General features: G+C 35.0%; 1 long non-coding RNA gene across 1 annotated transcript in view; it reads left to right on the plus strand.

Moving 5' to 3' along the window:
• The first annotated feature begins 1,196 nt into the window (after window positions 1-1,196).
• The window catches only part of LOC110223093 (uncharacterized), a 74,797-nt gene continuing 57,239 nt past the window's right edge, over window positions 1,197-18,754 (plus strand). Inside the window, exon 1 of the long non-coding RNA XR_002328588.2 lies at window positions 1,197-1,584. This is a non-coding gene — a long non-coding RNA (uncharacterized LOC110223093). The remainder of the gene's footprint in view (window positions 1,585-18,754) is intronic.

Genomic DNA, 18,754 nt, shown 5'->3' on the forward strand with positions numbered 1-18,754 from the left:
ACTGAGGTTAATAGCTCCTGGAATGGGTGGGCACACAGAGAAATTAAAATGAATCTTTAGTAGTTAAAATTATTCTATTTAATACATTTTCACTAATCAAGGTAATTGTACAAAGCAAAAATACAAACAAAATTAGGTAAACTAACTTACTCTTCTTTGCTTCTCCATTCTGACTATCATTGAGGAACCTTGGCCTACCCTTTCAATCTTTGGTTCTGACTCTGGTTAACGGCTCCTTAGAAAATATTTTTGTTTACAGTCTCTTCTTTGATGCTTCTTTATTGTCCTATTGCTTTTTTTTCTTTACTTGACCTGATACTTCACCCCAAACTCTGCCTGTTCTCCCTGTGTCTTTGCCTCCTTATTCAGTCTGTCAGCTATTCTACCCTGGTTAGAATCTTTCCTCAACTGAGGGCTGCCCATCCCATACTACTGACTGTCATATGTTTTATTATGTTTTGTTTTCCCGTTACGAAAAAACTGGTTTTAACTCCTCTCTTTCTTTTGACCTTTAACAAACAAAATTAACTCAGGATAACTTTACAATTTCATCTTCTCATGAAATTTTACTCAATTCCACTATATATAAATGATTTACCTTATCCAAGAAAAGTTACCAATCTCATCCCAGTCATATTTAAATTATTACTAAGCTGATATCCTTGAGGATGTAACTGGTCAAAAGAACTGATGTAGCAGTGCATCCTACATGATAACCCTCCTTAGTTATCTTCTCTAGTCAGCAGAAAACACAACAGTACTTTCAAAGTCAGTTTTCATTTGGTTATTTTCCTCAGAGTATCCTATTTTTTTTTTTAATTTAGGAACCCACCATTGAGGAATGAACTTAAGTACATACATATGCACAGGACTCTCAGAAAATCAAAACAAAACAAACAAACAAAAAACCATTTGAATTTTGAATTTCTGGACCCACTGTTTCATCAATACCTATATATTTATATATCATTATCTATATAAAATTACTGTAGCTGTAGAAGAAGAAATATTTAATATTTATTCACTTTTATGTTTTTGAGCTTATAACAGATCCTCTTTTCACAAATGCCCTCTGGGTACATATTGAGTAAAATACTGAAACATTGAAAGTTTTTTTTTTATTAAAAAAAGATCTAAGCTAGCAGATCTATGACAATCAAGAACAGAAAAACAGAACAGATAAGAGAGCTGCTAGAAGGCAATGATCCTCTGGCCTATTAGGACATGAGGCATAGACAAATGTGCAATTAGGAGGAAAAAACCCTGTGAGGAGGAAATGCTAGAGAATAAAATCCCCCTATAGTTCCTCTAAGACTCTTGCCAGGAAAGCCATCTGTCAAGAGATTAGTAAGAAGGTAATTTCTGCAGGAATTTTCCCTTAGGACCATATGGAGTGCCAAGAAAAGGTGTTGTGGCATCAGGAGTGAAGACAAAAGCTCAGGGTCCTCAGCAGTGTTTATCACAGACAGAAAGAAAGCTATCAACCCATTGAGTCTTAGGGAAGAAGAGAGAGAACTACATTGCTTTTGACAGGAGACCTGAAGAAGTATTGGGAGTAGTTGATGAAGCCAAGTCTCCTGAAAGGTGAGTTCAAATCCATTTCATAGTATACACACACATTTTCACAATGCAAAGAGAGGAAAGCATTCCATCATACAAAGGTTGTTTTTTAAAGAGGTTTTATTTTTAATTTTTTTAACTTTTGGCAAAATTAGCTCATTTTGTGGAAGGTATACTATGGAAACTCATCAAAAAATTTACTTAACCTTAGAGGAAAAAGAGTTGTCATATATGTTTAAAAAACTTTGATCTCTGGAGATTTGGAAAATGCCTAAAAGTAGTGGTAAAACTAAATTCATGCAATACTATGATCTTTTCATTTATCTCTTCAGTGCAAAATCTGGGTAAAAGGGAATCAGGGTGGTCTCAAAAGTATATGCCTCCAGGGAATTAAGTTTATAGTATATGGTGAAATGGTTTTGAACTCTGTGGTGCTAGCATATATAAGATGCAAGAGAAAAACAGGACAGATACCTCATATAGAACAACCACGACAATAAACTATGCTATAATGTGTTTAATTCTTAAGTGTGTTCTATTCATCCTCTGCTTATGTATTACAATTCTTGTTTTGTCCTCTTAAACAGTAGTGGTATTTTCTGTTTCTTTTTTGTGAGGGATAATTGATATCTTTTGTGATGGAAAGAGTTATAGGTCATCATAAAGACAGTGTATTAAATGATGTATTTCGTTTATTATTTTTGTGAATTTTTAGAAGCAAGGTTACCAACTAAGAGAAAAAGAATGAATGAGAAAATTATATTCTTTCATAGTCACTTCCAAGCTAACAGGAAGTATGGATTACTTCCCTCAGTATCAAGAAAAAAAAACAACAAAATGAAACTTGAATTATAGTGTCATATCTTGTGCTTCAACTAATAAGCTTTAACTTGTAATTATTCAAAATAGTTTTTAATGTGGAATTAGTACAAAAACTGAAAACCAGTGATGTGGTATGGTTTAATCCTTATTTTTCCCTACTCAGATTGTAGATACTTGTTCTAATTTCCCTGAAGTACTGTGGATACTGTATGTATGCATGTATGTATGCATGCACATATGCATATTAGATCATATCTATATAGTGTGTATATATAAATGTCACATACATATATATGCATATGTATATATACATATATGCACACACATATAAAATCTAAAAGGGAGAAAAGAAAAAAAGTAGATCATTCTCTAATTTTATGACCTGAGAAGAGGCACAAAATCTAATAGAATATTAAAAGTCATCTCTGGAAATGAGCAATTAACATGAAAATTCAATAACAATGCGAACAAATGATTTGAACAGTCCATGCTCCTAAACTAATTTTTCCTTTCAAAAACAACAGGTTTGTTTGAATTACCAGGGTATTGTTTAAATTCTCCATTTAATTTGTTCCTTAAAGGAATATTTAAAATATTATTACTATGTACAAAATCCTGTGCTTGGTGTTACTGGGAAGCACCTTATTAGGTGTCTTCAGGTAACAGCTGGATGACCACTTGTTGATGTGGCAGATTCAGATACAGGCTGGGACTGGATGTTCTTTGAACTCAAGATCCAGTGATTCTGTGGGAGAAAAAACATTGAACAAGATCCAACCTCTGCCCTCAGAGAAATTATGATCTATTTTATCCTGCTTATGTCTATGCAGCCTTTTCCTCCATCTTTAAACATGCCTTTAAAAAAACATTATTTACATGATATTTGGTACATAGTAAGTGCTTAAAAAATATGTTTTCATTCATTTCCTGTTTGTTTCTTTGTTTTGTTTTCATTCAATAAACATTTACTTAATGTCTCCTCTGAATTAGGCACTGGGCTAAGGACTGGAGATAGAGACATAAATGTTTTTCATTCATTTTCTTTCATACTCCATATTTTCATTAATCCTATGTGCTAGCTTTTCCCCTTAGGAAAACTTGTGATTCACATAAATGAACAGAATTTTTCAAAGTATCAAATTCAATATAAAAGTTAGCCTTTGGATCAGAACTTTCAGTCCTTTGCTTGTTTAGTTGGTACTTTATTATTCTCATTGTTATTATTATTATTTTGCCAATTGAATTAGCAAAGAATGTGATGAGGAGGATATCTTTATCAGAAAAAAAAAAGTTTACCCCGAAATGGAGAAAGAATTCTCATGCCAGAAATCCAGATTAAGTTAAGCAAAGATGTGTGTGTGTGTGTGTGTGTGTGTGTGTGTGTGTGTGTGTGTGTGTGTGTGTGTGAGAGAGAGAGAGAGAGAGAGAGAGAGAGAGAGAGAGAGAGAGAGAGAGAGAGAGTAATCTTGTCTGTTTGGAATCAAAGTTTTATCTAGACATACCAGGAAATGTCTTGGATTAAGCCTATTTGTAGCTTGAAAACAGATTTTCCCCCTTCTAGATCATTTAATTGCCTATATTCTCAATTTATGAGAAATCTATCTTACTAGGGTTTAGGAAGAATTAAAGTGAGTTGTCCTGAACAAAAGCAAAGTTTGGGATTTTGAGATATAGAGATCCTTTCTGGGATCCTTGCCAGGAAGAAGGAAGAAAAACATGAGTCTTGCTTAGATGGCTAGGTCTGGAAACTGTCACCCCAAATAAAATATATTTCTAAGAGTGTAACATCATTTTAGCTTTTCATTTTCAAAAACAATACAGAAACACTAAGTTAATGCAATATTTTGATAACTGAAATATATGTTAAGTGATGGGAATATAGTTTCTGTTTGTAGAGGATGAGTTAATCAAAAGGGAACAAGGGAGTTGTCATACACAGTGCAATTGTTTAAAATGAGATAGAAATACAAAGTTAAATAATGTTTCCAAGGCATATGACCAAAGAGTAATTTTCAATTTTGACATTCTTTGAGGGCATATCAGGCTCTAGTTAATAGACTGAAGTATGGAATAATTCCTAATATTGTATATTTAAATCTATCTGTGCTCTATTCTCCCCAGTGTCAAAGCCACTTCCTCGGTCAGGTGCTTAGGGAAGCTACTGGAATACCATTTGATAAAAAACACATTATAAAGACTAACCCACTGCATTGTTAGGTGTTTTTGTAATATACCCCTTTCCCCTCAGTTCCTTCATCCCTTCCCAACTACTGATTTACTCTCATCATGGAGGCATAGAATGTCAGATCTGGAAGGATCCTTAAAAATCATCTAGTTCAAACTCCTAGGCCCTAGGGAATACATTACACATTTATGAAAATTCTGAATATGCATAGGAAGGAGATTGAGCTAGTGTATACCTATAGAAAAAAAACTTAGTGAGAATCTATAGGTTCCAATGAAATTGGAGTTGTATAGCTGGGAACAGGGTGAGTTCCATTACACCTATACTGCAGTGTTATTTTCATTTCACCCAGGCATTATAGATCAGAGATCCAAGGATGAGGTCTTATTTAAAGATTTAGCTAAAAGTAGGTCTGAATACACCATGTTATTTTGGAGGTAATTGTTACTGCAATACCTACTCCAAAGGAGTACCTCTCTCTCTCTCTCTCTGTCTCTCTGTCTCTCTCTCTCTGTCTCTCTGTCTCTCTCTCTCTCTCTCTCTCTCTCTCTCTCAGCAATATTTACAAAATGAAAACATTTTAAGTAAAAAAAAAGTTTGGGAATATTTGCATTGTGTTGATGCAGCTTGAATGAAGGGGCAAAAAAAATGGTTTGATATATTCCCTTTGTGATATCATGAAGCTGCCATATCAATGTTAATTTTTAATTTATAGAGCCATCGATTTGTAGAGTTGGAAGAGATTATAGAGGATAGCTAGTCCAAATTCTAGCTAAAAAGAGAAACTCATCTACAAAAGTAATGACAACTAGCCATTAAACCTCTTACTGAAGACTTTATGTAAAGATATATCATGCTTTCTGACGTAGGACATTTAAGTTTTTTGGATAGTCCTAATTTTTGAGAAGTTCATCTTTATATTCAGCCAAAATCTTTCTCCTTTTGATTTCTAGCCAGTGGTCCTAGTTCTGTCTTCTACAGTCAAACATAAGTCTAATTCATTACTTATAATGCAACCAAACAAATTTGAAGATAGCTCCCATATTTTTCCTAATTTCTCTCTGTTCCAGGATAAAAATCTATAATTCCTTTAGCCATTATTCATAAAGATTTTTAAATAAAATTTTGTTCCTTTACTATATTTGCCACATACTTCTGGATTTGGTCCAGTTTGTCAATATCCATTCTAAAATATGTCACCAATCCTGGGGCACAATATACTCAGTGAGATCTGACTTAGATAGAGCACAATAGAACTATCACCTTTCTTGTTTTAGACCCTGTACTTCTAGTAATGCAGCCTAATATTACATTAGATCACTTGTTATGATCTCATATCAATGATGCACATTGAATTTCCAGCATAATAAAATTCCTAGGCCCTTTTACACATGGACTGCTTGCCCCATCATATTGTTATGCAATTGAACTCAGTTGTAGAATTTTACATTCATCTCCATTAAATTTCATCTTATGAACTTCAATCCATCAAGATCTTTTTTTTTTTTGCATTCAGATTCTGTCTTCATATATATTAGCTACAGTATCCTTCAGAGCTTTATGTCATCTGCAAATCTGATGCTTACCATCCAGGCCTTCATTCAAATCAAGGGTTCCTAGTTATCAAAAGAAGGAGAGGAAGGGTATATTTAATAAATTATATGCTTATATCGGCTACTATCTTTCATTGCATATATCACAACTCAAATGTACTGAGACCAGTATTTTTGGGATCTTCTAGGCACTGGCCAATAGGCAGCCTGAAAACAGAACCTTTCTTTTAAAGGTACAATTTCATTCAAAAGAGTAAGAGAGTATTATTAAACACATGGATTGTAGGGGAAATTCATAACTCAATAATGAATATACAGTCTAAGTTAGAGACCTATAAAGCAAATGAACTGTCAGAAGAAATTCTTAGCTCAGAACAAATGCACACATCTAAAATGATTCCTACATAATTAAATTAGAAGTTGTAACAATAATTCTAAAAATATAAAGTACTCCATTATTTTTGAAAGGAGGATGACAATTGACTTTCTCTCCTAGGCTTGGTTAGTCCTACCTTTACATAAGGCCATGATGACTTCCCAACATCCAGAAGAGAGAAAAGAAAAAGTAAAAAAAAAATGGTAATTTCTCTGTTCACCAGATGTGTAGCCTTTTATCTAATATCATCTAGAGAGAAGCTGACAAACCATTGTACATTCTACTGTCCCAAGCTTGAGAATAGAAGATACACTGGACAGAAAGAGCAAGAGACCGAAAAGGAGAACATCATTCAGGAAGAGAGAAAGAAAGAGAGACAGAGAGAGACAGAGAGACAGAGACAGAGACAGACAGGGACAGAGAGTTAGAGGTAGACAGACAGAGACAGAGAGAGAGAGACAGAACTAGAAAGTATCAGCTTTCCTGGGCAACAGGTAATAGAGAACATAGAGCCAAGTGATTTCCAGCTCCAGTGGTTGACCAGGAGGAAAGAGGGAAGAGTTAAGCCAAGCATTAGCTTTCCTGCTTTATCTGAGACAAAAGGACAGGATCAAGAGAAATACTCCTAAAGACCTTGAGTCCTTATCTACTAATTTTGGTTGCCAGATCCCATAAAGTACAGGTTTTGCTTTTTATTAATACAATATTATCTTTTTCTTCTGCATTCTATAGTCTTCCAGCTCATAGATGCTGTGTCCCTTTCTAAGAAGAGAATGTGTTTTGAATCAAGGAGATCATATTCTGTTCACAAAAGCAAGATGCCTCCTCGATCTTTGACCCACTGGTAATGATGTTTTTTTCCTGAGTCCTAATGTCCTTGAAGGAACTGAATGAGAGGCAGTACTGTTCTATATCTACCTCTCCTGTCACAGTTGCAGTGAGTCTGAAGGCATAACTTGGCTGAGTATGCTGGCTGGTAATACTATATGGACTAAAACCATAACCAATAGTTCTTAAAGAGACCCAAATTGACATAAAAAAATAAGCCCTAAAGTTAAAGTCAGAATACCAATGTTCATCTATTAATTCTAGCCATGTGATCATAGACAAATGACTTCTGTTTCCTCATATGTAAAGTGGAGACAATACTTGAATTACTTAATCTTCAGGGCTGTTGTGGGGAAAGTACTTGGTACACTGTAAAGTACTAGATGATTATGAACTATTATTATACTTCAAATCTAAAATCTTTTTAACCTAAATTTTGAGTATTTGAATGCTAAAGATAGGCAAAAAAGTAATATGGAACATTGAAATATCATCTTTCTCATCAACAAAAAAGCGTTTATTGAGTACCTGCCTTGTATAAAACATTGAAATAGGTGCAAGCTATTGACAATTAATAATAATAACAACAAAAATAATATGTTACTATTTCAAGAAGTCTGTGATCTCATCAATGTGAATATATCTTCTAGTGGTGTATGTTATAACCCACCCTTGCCTTCTTATTCTATGTGATTCTTATCCACATCTCTCTACAAGTCCTGCATGAAGGTCAACCCAACATGCCAGAAATTTTTCTACCCTTGAGAGTACCAGTGAAGCATATGGGTGGTTCCCATGTCCACCTTCCTTCTTTCTATGTGATCAAACTCATTTACTTCTCCAACCATGAAACAAGAGTGTGGGAAAACATAAGGACAACATGGTTACTTCACTGGACTCCTAATGTGTCAAAAGAGCTAGAAGGAAAGACTCTAGCACAGATGATATTCTTTATGATACTTCTTCAGTGCAAATTATTGTTGGCAGCATTTTAAAACTTATATATGTCTGCTACATGTATCTCCATTGCCAATCAGGTCATCTTTTTCGTTCTATAATGTAATAAAGGAATTCCCTCAGAATGCAAATGAATGAATGGGAATGATGTGAAATCTTCTAGATATCTCTATTTGTAGGTTTGATTGCTCTGATTATATAAAGCTCTGATTATATAAAGCTCCAATTCACAACAATCACATTCTTCTCAATAAGATCTATGGACATGAAAAAGATATTTCTGGCAATCCACACAAAAATTCAAGTGGATGAAAAATATCTATTGTCAAGACTATAATCTATAATTGAGGTTATATTCCATTGTGAGTCCATAAGACAGACACTGCAGATCAGGAACTCTTAGCCTGGTGCCTGTGAACTTAAAAAAAAATATCACTATTTCAATATAATTAGTTTCTTTTGTAATCTGGTGCTTTTTATTTTATTCTTTTAAAGGAATTATTCTGAGAGGGTCTTTAGTCTTCAGCAGACTGCCAAAGAAGTTTGTCACACAATGAAGGTTATGAATTCCTAGCTGTAGATGAACAGTAAGCTGAGTTCTAAATTGAAAAGAAGGAAAAGCATGGCATGGATTGCAGTTGGAAGATTGCATAGTGATCAATGATCCCAATATTCTCCTTGACACAAAATCCCATATTTCGGAACACCAAAATTATTCCCAGTTATGTTGCATGACAACAACTCATAAAGCACCAGATTTTTTTGAAGATGATGATGATAGTAAGATGTGATTTTCCTTTGTATAGTGCTTACCTATATGTAGATACATATATTATCTTATTTTATCCACATTATTGTGTACTTGAGAAGAAGGCTTATCATCATAAAAAGTTTTATGACTGGAATGTTTTCAATATTTTACAATTCTTATGATGATAACGAGTACTGGAAAAACAAGAGATAATGACTAGCCCCTCAAGATTCTAATAAAATTGAGAATTTTTTCATGAATCTGACTTCATAAGTGATATTAAAAAAGTGACTATATAGATAGTAAAAAGAGCTGAACAACACATTTATTTCTTTATTTTCACAAAATATTAAGGCACACATGAATTACCTGCCTATAAGGGCAAAAATTAATGAACTGTTTGGCCTTAGGTTGTGAAAGAATACTTATGTTTGAAATAATTCCAAAATGTTGGTCTATTTTTAGCACTCTTGAAACATTCTTTGGTTTCCCTCAACTTTTATTTCAATTTTACATGCAAATTCTTTTATTTGTTTTATCTGTAGAAAATTCAAGGTGGAATTTACTTGAGAAGGTTGATTTATCTTGTTCTCAGAAAAGTTAAGGGGCAGCTAGGTGGCACAGTGGATAGAGCACCAGCCCTGAAGTCAGGAGGACCTGAGTTCAAATCTGGTCTCAGACCAAACACTTGACATTTACTAGCTGTGTGACCCTGGGCAAGTCACTTAACCCCAATTTCCTAAAACAAGGAAAAAGAAAAGTTAAGGTGAAATTTGGACTTCAAAATATGATTTGTATGCTCTTAATCAATTATTTTCAATTAAAGCAATTATTCTCAAACATATAAGAATGACTTGATTTTCCAGACTAAAATAGAAACCCAATTTTTAAAAAAATATTATGATACTCTGATTATGAAGGTTTTGTATTGTTTATCTCCGTACTTTATGCCTCCTTAATTATACTACTAATGTGATTCACTTCTACTGAATAACATTCATTGTATGCATTTTATTACAGAGTTTAGTAATCTGGGTTTTGTGATTAACAGACTGATTCTTCCATAAGCAAACTAACTTCATTTCACATTAAGCTGAATTACAGTTGCTAAACCTTTGTTGAATTTTTTAAACTACACTCAGTATAACTATCTAAAACACCCCCAGTTTGACATCTTCCTATTGATATCAAAGATGCGTTTTGACATCTGATTCCCAAATATACAGAATCATTTGCTCTAAGATGTTGAAAATAAAAATGTACTGAGTGCAGGAAACATTGGCTGCAGATGTAAGCTAAATATTATGAGTAGGGCACATGTACGTGATTGTAACACATTTCATTATCAAGCAAAATGTTGAGATCTGCAAATGTAGTGTAAGTATGATACTGGTTCTTCATCGACCATATCTACATGTTTCCAAAAGTTACATATGCTTTGTTCCCATCTAGTCACTAACTCCCCAAAGACATGCTTCAAGGACTTCTCTTTTTCTCAGGAAAATCTACAATGTGTGTTTGACTCAGTCCAGATGCTCGTTCCCATTTGATACCCTTTCTAGGGCATTACTGAGACACCATCCAAGCTGCTCCTGTTTCCTTCCATCAACCATCCTCTGGATGCTGAGGTCCTCCTTGCTTTTCTTGACATGAAACAATGTCTTTAAGGTCAGCAAGACTATGCAGGGGCATAAGACACATCTGAGTGATGGAAACATGTAACAGCAATGAGACATTCAGCCCTGGCCCATTGGGACTGGTGTGCCAGTAATCCCCTTTGAAGGGGTTTAGATACTCCTCTGATATAATGCTTCTGGGTATAGATCAATGACTGGATGAATCCCAACATATGATGTTAGCTGAAGAATAATATATTGGAAAAGCTACTGAAGGAGAACCCAAGCCATGAGAAACAGGCTGGAGAGCTAGAAGACACTAAGCACGAAGCCAAATCTCTGGAGAACCGAGTGAGAGCTGTGCAGCTCTGACCAGTGTTAAGAGTGTGTGGCCGGATTTCTTAAAAAGACCACTGTCTTTTCTTTGGAACCCCAAATTGCTAGTGGCTCATAGCAGAGACTGTCTTATGTGTTACCAGCAGACTCAGCCTCATAAATAGCGAAACTCATATATGACATTTTTAATGCTTTGCAATTGCTATCCTGACTTTATATTTATTGCAATCCAACATATCCATTAGTGCATCTATCAATGATAAATTTGTCACTGCTTCAGGAATACAGTACATCATGTTGCAGCAATTTCACTTTACAAGCTATTAATGCGCTGTAATGTAGCTTACAATATCATGTGGATATATTTGATTAGAGAGGTGCTACAGTCAGTCAGATTGAACTGAGAATTGCAAGAGGCTCCACATTTTTAATTTATTTACTGTACAGATGAACAGGCTTGGTGCACAGTCAATGTGTTAATTTAACAGGTGTACCCTGATCCTCTCTCAAATAGTTACCAAAGAAGAACAAATTTAAAGCAATTTATTTTGACTCAGTTGGAAGCAGAGCAGACTTAGAATGTTTTGTTGACACTTGACATGTTTATTCTTTTAACAGAATCATAATGATATTTGAACGTTCTGTGCATTCAATTAGCAGTTTTATTCAAAAGACAATGATGGCACATGAGTCCAGGAGACAGGACAAACCATGACTTTCAGAGAGAGAGTAAATAAAAATGTTAGAAACTTAACAAGTAAATAAGGCACAGCTTTAAAAAAAAATGACTTGAAATTGGGGATGAGTGGCTGAAGTTTAACATTTTTTGTTAAAAAATAAATAGAAACAGAAAGCACCTGTGGAAAATAATTAGGATTATGTAGAAATTAGGAAAACTCATGAATATGAACTACTTTTTTAAAAATTTAGACTCTGATAGATTGCTTTGTGTTTATGAGGACCAGGGGATTTAAACATTAGGTCAAAGTTACCTGATATTTCTTTCCAGGTGTAGTCACCATTAGATGTATGATAGACACTTTTTACATCAGTAAAAAAAAAAATTACATTAGTCCACCTGTAAAATAGATTTGAGATGTAGCATTCTTTTATAATGCAAATTGGAAAATGCTATGACATGGGAATTAAAAAAAAATACTTCTCTAAAGAAGCTAATTAAGAGTTGTGTCAGTCACAAAAAAAGCAGATCTTTCCTTTCCAGGTGTGGATACTGATTTGATTGTTTAATTTTAAACATGTTGCCTAACCTCTCTGGGTTTCAGTTACCTCACCCAAATAACGATGAGGTATGTCCGAATCAGCAGTTCCCAGCTTTTTGGAGGACCACTCTTTTTAAAGGTAAAATGAATTTTGAAGACCCCATGTGGTCATAGTTGTACTATTAGCATCTGTTGATTGAAAAAAAATGCTTACTGATAAAATGTAACTATATTCTGGAATACTTCTATGTGCCTTTTATTTTATTTTATTAATTAGAGTAACATTTACATACACTTGGAAAATGAGAGAACATATGCATGATACACCATATTTGTTCTCTACAGATAATAGTTTGCTTATTTATTATAATGAATGAGTTAGGCCTCCTGCAGCAACCATAAGCTCCCTATCTTTCCCCCATAGCTACCAAGGATCTGTGGCATGTGTTCCCATAGATTGGGAACCACTAAACAAAGTGACATCTAAGGTCACTGTCAGTTCTTAAATTCCAAGATTTTGGTGATGGGACACTTTACTGATGCTTACATTTCTCAGTTTCCTTATAGGACTTTCCCTTTAAGGAATATCTATTTGGACACATTGATCTCACCTGGTTTTGTAGCTCCTTTTATAGAAAAGGACACTATAGTAAAGTGGATAGAGCACCTTCCTCAAAGTCTGGAAGACTTGTGTTGACATCCTACTTTTGGCACAGTTTGGTTTTGTGAACCTAGGCGAGTCACTTAAACTTTCATTGCCTAATACATCTCTTTAGGGTTATAAATTACAGAACAGGATCCATTCTGAAATGGTAGAGGGAAAATGGTTTACCAGAGTTCCTTACACCAGTGAAACTACAAGAAAAAAAAGGGCAATCACTTTATATTCACCTTGCTACTGAACAGAAAACAAGTAACATTCCTTTTTCTGGATACCATCGAGGGTTTGAGTTGTTGGGACATCAAATTATTATTGTTATTATGTAATAAAAGAACTGGTTTATATCTCAGATCTAGAGGGGCAACGAATACCTCCTAATAACCATACATCCAGACTTCAATTTACTCTTGCCATAGCTGGTTTTGAGCTTTCTCCTTTGCCTGATCTTTCAGTGCCCAAGGGTCTTCACAAAATGTCTAGTAGCTCACAGGATTTGAACTTAGAATTCACTCTACAGATCATTTAACCCAATCACCTCATTTTACATAGGAAGCATCATTTAATGACTTTCCTGAAGTCACCCAAAGTTAATAAATAAAAGAACTAGGATCTTTTAGGTTTGGAGATAATAATAGAACCTTTCCCACAAGGTTATTGTGAAGATCAAATGATATATTTGTAAAAAGGACTTAGCCTAGTGCCTGGCACATGGTAGGTATTCTAGAAATGTGTATCACCCTCTCTTGTTGCCCAGGCTAGAAGTTCAACCTATTGCATTATTATCATGATTTTATTTTAAACCTTTCATTGATCTTGAGAAGGATTGGGAGGGGGGGATGGAGGGGGAATACAGCAACAAAAGAAGTCAGTCTTTTTTTGTTGGTTGCATAGACAAGATTGTTAGTAAATAACGTATGGACACTATGGCTGACTGCACTATGAATGTGATCGTGGGCGGTCATGTGTAGAGAAAAGAAAGGGAAAGAAAATCTGCAAGCATTACAGCCTATTTTAGGACTGAAGACAATGATTCCAACATTCAGCTTATTCTTTCATGTCCCAACCATCTGTAATGTTTTCATCAGTGACAGGAGTGATTGACATCCATAATACATTTATTTCATGACCTTTAATATACAGAGTGTCCCAAAACTCTTAGTGTAGGTTTTAGCTAATTATTAAAGCTTAAATCTGCACTAAGACTTTTGGGACATCTGTTATAAGAAAAAAAAAAGTGATTTCTAATTCTGATGTTCTAAGTTCCCAGAGTGACTCAATTTATCTCAAGTAATGACAGGAAATCATTAACAAAAATTTCAAGACAACTGTTTTTGAGGATGTTCTTTTGGATTGGGAGTGGAAGGATATAACCCCATATCACTGATATAGAAGTTCAGATTGTCCCAGCACTGATTATGAGGGGCCTTCATAGGGACATAAACTTTGTGGACTATAAGAGTACCTGTCAGTTCTCTATATTATGCTGCTCTAATTCTTTCTGCTTCCATATCTTCTATTCCTCTACTCATAATTTTGAAACATCAGTTTGTCAAAGAAAGAGAAATTAAAGAAGTGCCCCCATCCTCAATGGGAAGTGGCTGAAAAATTTTGCTTTTTGAATGTAACTGAATATTGTTGTACTGTTAAGTAAGAAATAACAAAAAGATTTAGGGAAACCTGGGAGAACATATGAGCAAGTGCAGAATGAAGCAATGAGCACCAGGAAAACAATTTAGGAAGCAAAGAAGGAAGAATTTATTAAGGGTCTGCTATGTGTGAGATGAGGCAGTTAAGTGATGCAATGGATAGAGCATTGGAACTGAAGTCAGGAAGACCGGAGTTCAAATATGACCTCAGACACTTACTAGTTGTGTGACCCTGGGCAAGTCACTTAATCTTGTTTTCCTTCCGGAGAAGGAAATGGCAAGCCACTCCAGTGTCTCTGCTGAGAAAATCCCAAATAGGTTTACAAGGAGTAACTTGTATAAGGAGTAACTGAACCACAACATATGTGAGGTGCTATGCTAAGCACTTTATAAATATCATCTTACTTAATCCTCACAATAACCCCAAAAAGTAAATGTTATTATGCTCTCCATTTTATGGCTGATGAAACTGAGGCAGACAGAGGTTAGGTGATTTGCCAGGGTTCAAACAGCTAGCAAGTCTGAGGTTAAATTTGAACTCAAGTTTTCCTGACTCCAGGCTTAGCACTAGGCATTACACCAACTAGGTGCTTGATTAAAACATTATAAAGGAAAATTACTCTTTATGAATTAAGAGATCTGGTCAGTGAAATGACCAATCAGGTCTCCAGAAGTCTTATGATAAACCCTGTTTTTCTTCTCCTTGAAGAACATTGTTGGACTATGAGTATAGAGTGGAACATGCATTTTTGGATATGGTCCATGTATAGAATTGTTTTGCTTTACTCTACCTTCATTCCATTTGTTATAAAGGAAGACTTTTATTTTGGTGAGGGAAGTTATGGGGGTACATGAAGGAGTGAGTGCGATACATACAAAAGAAGAAAAGAAAAAAGTGTCAATGAAATATTTTTAAAATACATAGAAGGGATCAATGGGAAATTAAGAAAGGGATACAGAGAAATAGGGCAGTATTGGAACTAATAACAAAAAGAAGCTTCAATAGAGATGCATTGTGCTATATTCCATCCTCTTTTCTTTCTTTTCTTTTTTAGAAGAGGATGTTCATGCTTGTTAATGTTTTTTGTAGTTGCTATAGTAATTTACAATAGAAATATAAATTTGAAGGTTCTAAAAGTGGCAAGATTTTTTTTGTCCAGTCATCCAGTCAATTGATGAATACATATTTATTCAGAGCCAGTTAAGTTATTGGTGCTAGGGATAAAAAAAAAAAAGATAAAAATAAACTGTGTTTGGCCTCAAGAAGCTTACATTTTGTCTAAGGAAAAGCAAATACAGATGTTGTGCATGTCTTAGATTTAAAATGCCTATCAAGTAAATACAAGGTAATTTTATTGGGAAGAGGGGCTTGTGGGAAGGAGGAACTAGCCCCTGTGGAGATCAATACTTCCTCATGTAAGGAGTTGTACTTTGACAGAGCTTTGAGGAGTCTAGACATTCTAAGAAACAGAGGTATACATGCAATGCATTCAGGGTATGAGGACATTTTATATAATGACCTGGAAGAGGGGGGTTGGAATGTTATATACAAGGCACAAGTAGCCAATTTGACTGTGAAGGGGAGTAATGTGTAATATGCCTAGAAAAGAAGGTGGATCCAAATTACAAGGAGCTTCAAATGCCAACTAGATAACTTTATTTTATCCTAGAGGCAATAGAGAGTGCTTCTTGATTCTCTTGAGCAGGGCAGTGTCATGGTCAGATTTGTGCTTTAGGAATTTCATTTTGATAGGTGGCTGGTATGTTAATGTTTCTCCTGTTAAATTTTGGTGAAGGTAAGAACTATTAAAAATAGCCTAAGAAAACTATCAATGACCAAATCAATATTGCATGTTCAAAGACAACCAGATTCTGAGAAGCACTTGAAAATACACTCAAACGAGAAAGTTCCATCACCTGTAAGATGTACCTAAGAGATTAGGGGTGATGGTACTACGAGTGTACGTGGTCTGTCCTTCATTCTTGAAGACTATCACAACATGCTATGACTTGCATTGAATTGGATTTGAGTAAGGGAGGGCCATGCAAAGTCATCAGCCTCATTTTCTCCTCCAGAGCCATCTGAGTCCAGTGGACAGATATAGATCAGGACAACTGGAGATGGCTCGGGACGCAGTGGGGGGAGGCCTGGTACAATGTTTAGCAATGATCCAAAATCCTGCCTTTGGATGGCAATTATATAAATAACCATTGCTTGTCTACAAAGGGCTCTGTAATCATTTTTAAACTATCTTTTATTAAAACAGGAATAGGCTTGCATTTGAGATGGCACTGCTAAAGGTGTTGTGAACCATGGGATCAATAGTGACCTGCAGTGCTTTCTACAGGCAGTACATGAATAGCTCGCCACTTGGTTAACAAAGTGGTTGTTGTTTGCAGACGGCAATCCTGCTGATTTTTCTTGCCATGCTTTCTTCAGTGGGATCCGCCCTACTTTGGATTGCTACATACCAGCATGTAGTACTGTGGTTTTACCAGAAAAACTACAGCATTGCCACTCATAGTATTTCCCAGGGCTCTTCTTTGAAGTCAGTAAAATGACCCACCTTCCAGGTGTTTATTTTCGAATTTGTGGTGGCCCCTCTTCCTCATCTATTCAGCTAAATAAAGTTGAATAGCAATGGACCACACTTTAAATCCAGTTGAATTTGGCCAGAGGGCCTAATTAATAATTACTCTCACTTGTAATTTGAAATTAAGTAGAGAGTAAATGAATGCAGGTGAACCTTAAGGAGGATTTGAATGTGGAAGCACCATTAATTTTATATTACTTGTATGTCTTCAATCCAAATTTGACTTTTTTGCAGACTCAGAAGTTATAGTCCATACAGTGTTTGGAAGGAAGAGACTTTAGAGATCATGTAGTCCAAATTCCGTATTTTACATGTAAGGAAATTGAGGGCAAGTCACATGACTTGTTCAAGTTTATACGGATAACGAACTGCAGAGCAGGTAATCAAAGCCACGCCCCTTGACTCCGCCAGGCAATCTTTCACTCTAACTAGTTGCCTCCTAGAAGATACGTGAACATTTTAGTTTCTCTTATTTTAATGCATTCTTCATTAGCATCTGATCAAGTAATAACTTTAAACTCTATATCAGCTGAGGTAATGCATATAAAGCACTTTTATTGTTATCACCAATGGGGAATTTTGTTCCCTGCTCTCTTTCAGTGTCGATAATGTAAATTTTCTTTGGGTCTATTACCCATAAAGAGCACTGCGTAGACTTTTCAAAGTAATCTATGATCTCTATAATTCAACATCTCTGATGTCTTTTCCAGAAGATCAGCCATTAGTTTTAGTTATTTCTCAATGTTTGTCTCAGAACTTTAATAGAAATTTACAACCTATGATGCTAGAGGAGCTTCAAAAAAAGATTTGGAAATGCATCCTAACGATTGCTTTCATGTTCTTCATCATGCCCACTGGCGTTTTTGCTGAAAAACCAGCTTTCTGATGCTGTTTTAATGTAAATAATTTATGAGGCTGAAGAACAACTAGAGGCTCTGCAAACAATAGCTTTGCCTACCTCATACGGGCATAGATGCCACCCATGCATATGTTCTACACATCTGCATATGTCACACATGTTTATATATGTATTTTCATGGGTACATAGTACACAGGGCAACTACAATATGTGCGTGTGTGTATATATGTATGTATTCCCTTACATGCATTATAATTATAACCACCGCTATTATATGTATACATATTCTATGTATGAAGAATGTGTATGTATATACATTCATTTCCTTATGTGCATGGTACATATTGTAATTACAGCTAGTATACATGCATATACATACATAGAGATACACACATGAGTGGGTAGGTATGGATGGATATTTACATGTACTATACATGCACATATGCATATATGTATTCCCTCATGCACAAGGTACATATGACCATTATAATTTACATACAGAATAACATATGCATGCATGCATGCTCGTTTGTGGATTATTTATGTGCATTTGTATACATCTATGTGTGATATATATAACATATATATTTATATATATTATATTTATATATATATTCATATATATATATTATATATACACACATGTATTCTCTTATTTTCATCCTGCTCAGCAGCCTCTTTAGCCACATCTATACAGTAATAGTAACTAACAGTTAAAATTGTCCTCTCTGAATAAAAAAAAAAGATATATGTTTCCCAGAGACACCCTTTAATATTTCTCTGGGCTGAT

This window comes from Phascolarctos cinereus, unplaced genomic scaffold (genome assembly GCF_003287225.1).
Source record: "Phascolarctos cinereus isolate Bilbo 61053 unplaced genomic scaffold, phaCin_HiC Scaffold_4;HRSCAF=312, whole genome shotgun sequence".
Classification (NCBI taxonomy): Eukaryota; Metazoa; Chordata; class Mammalia; order Diprotodontia; family Phascolarctidae; genus Phascolarctos; species Phascolarctos cinereus.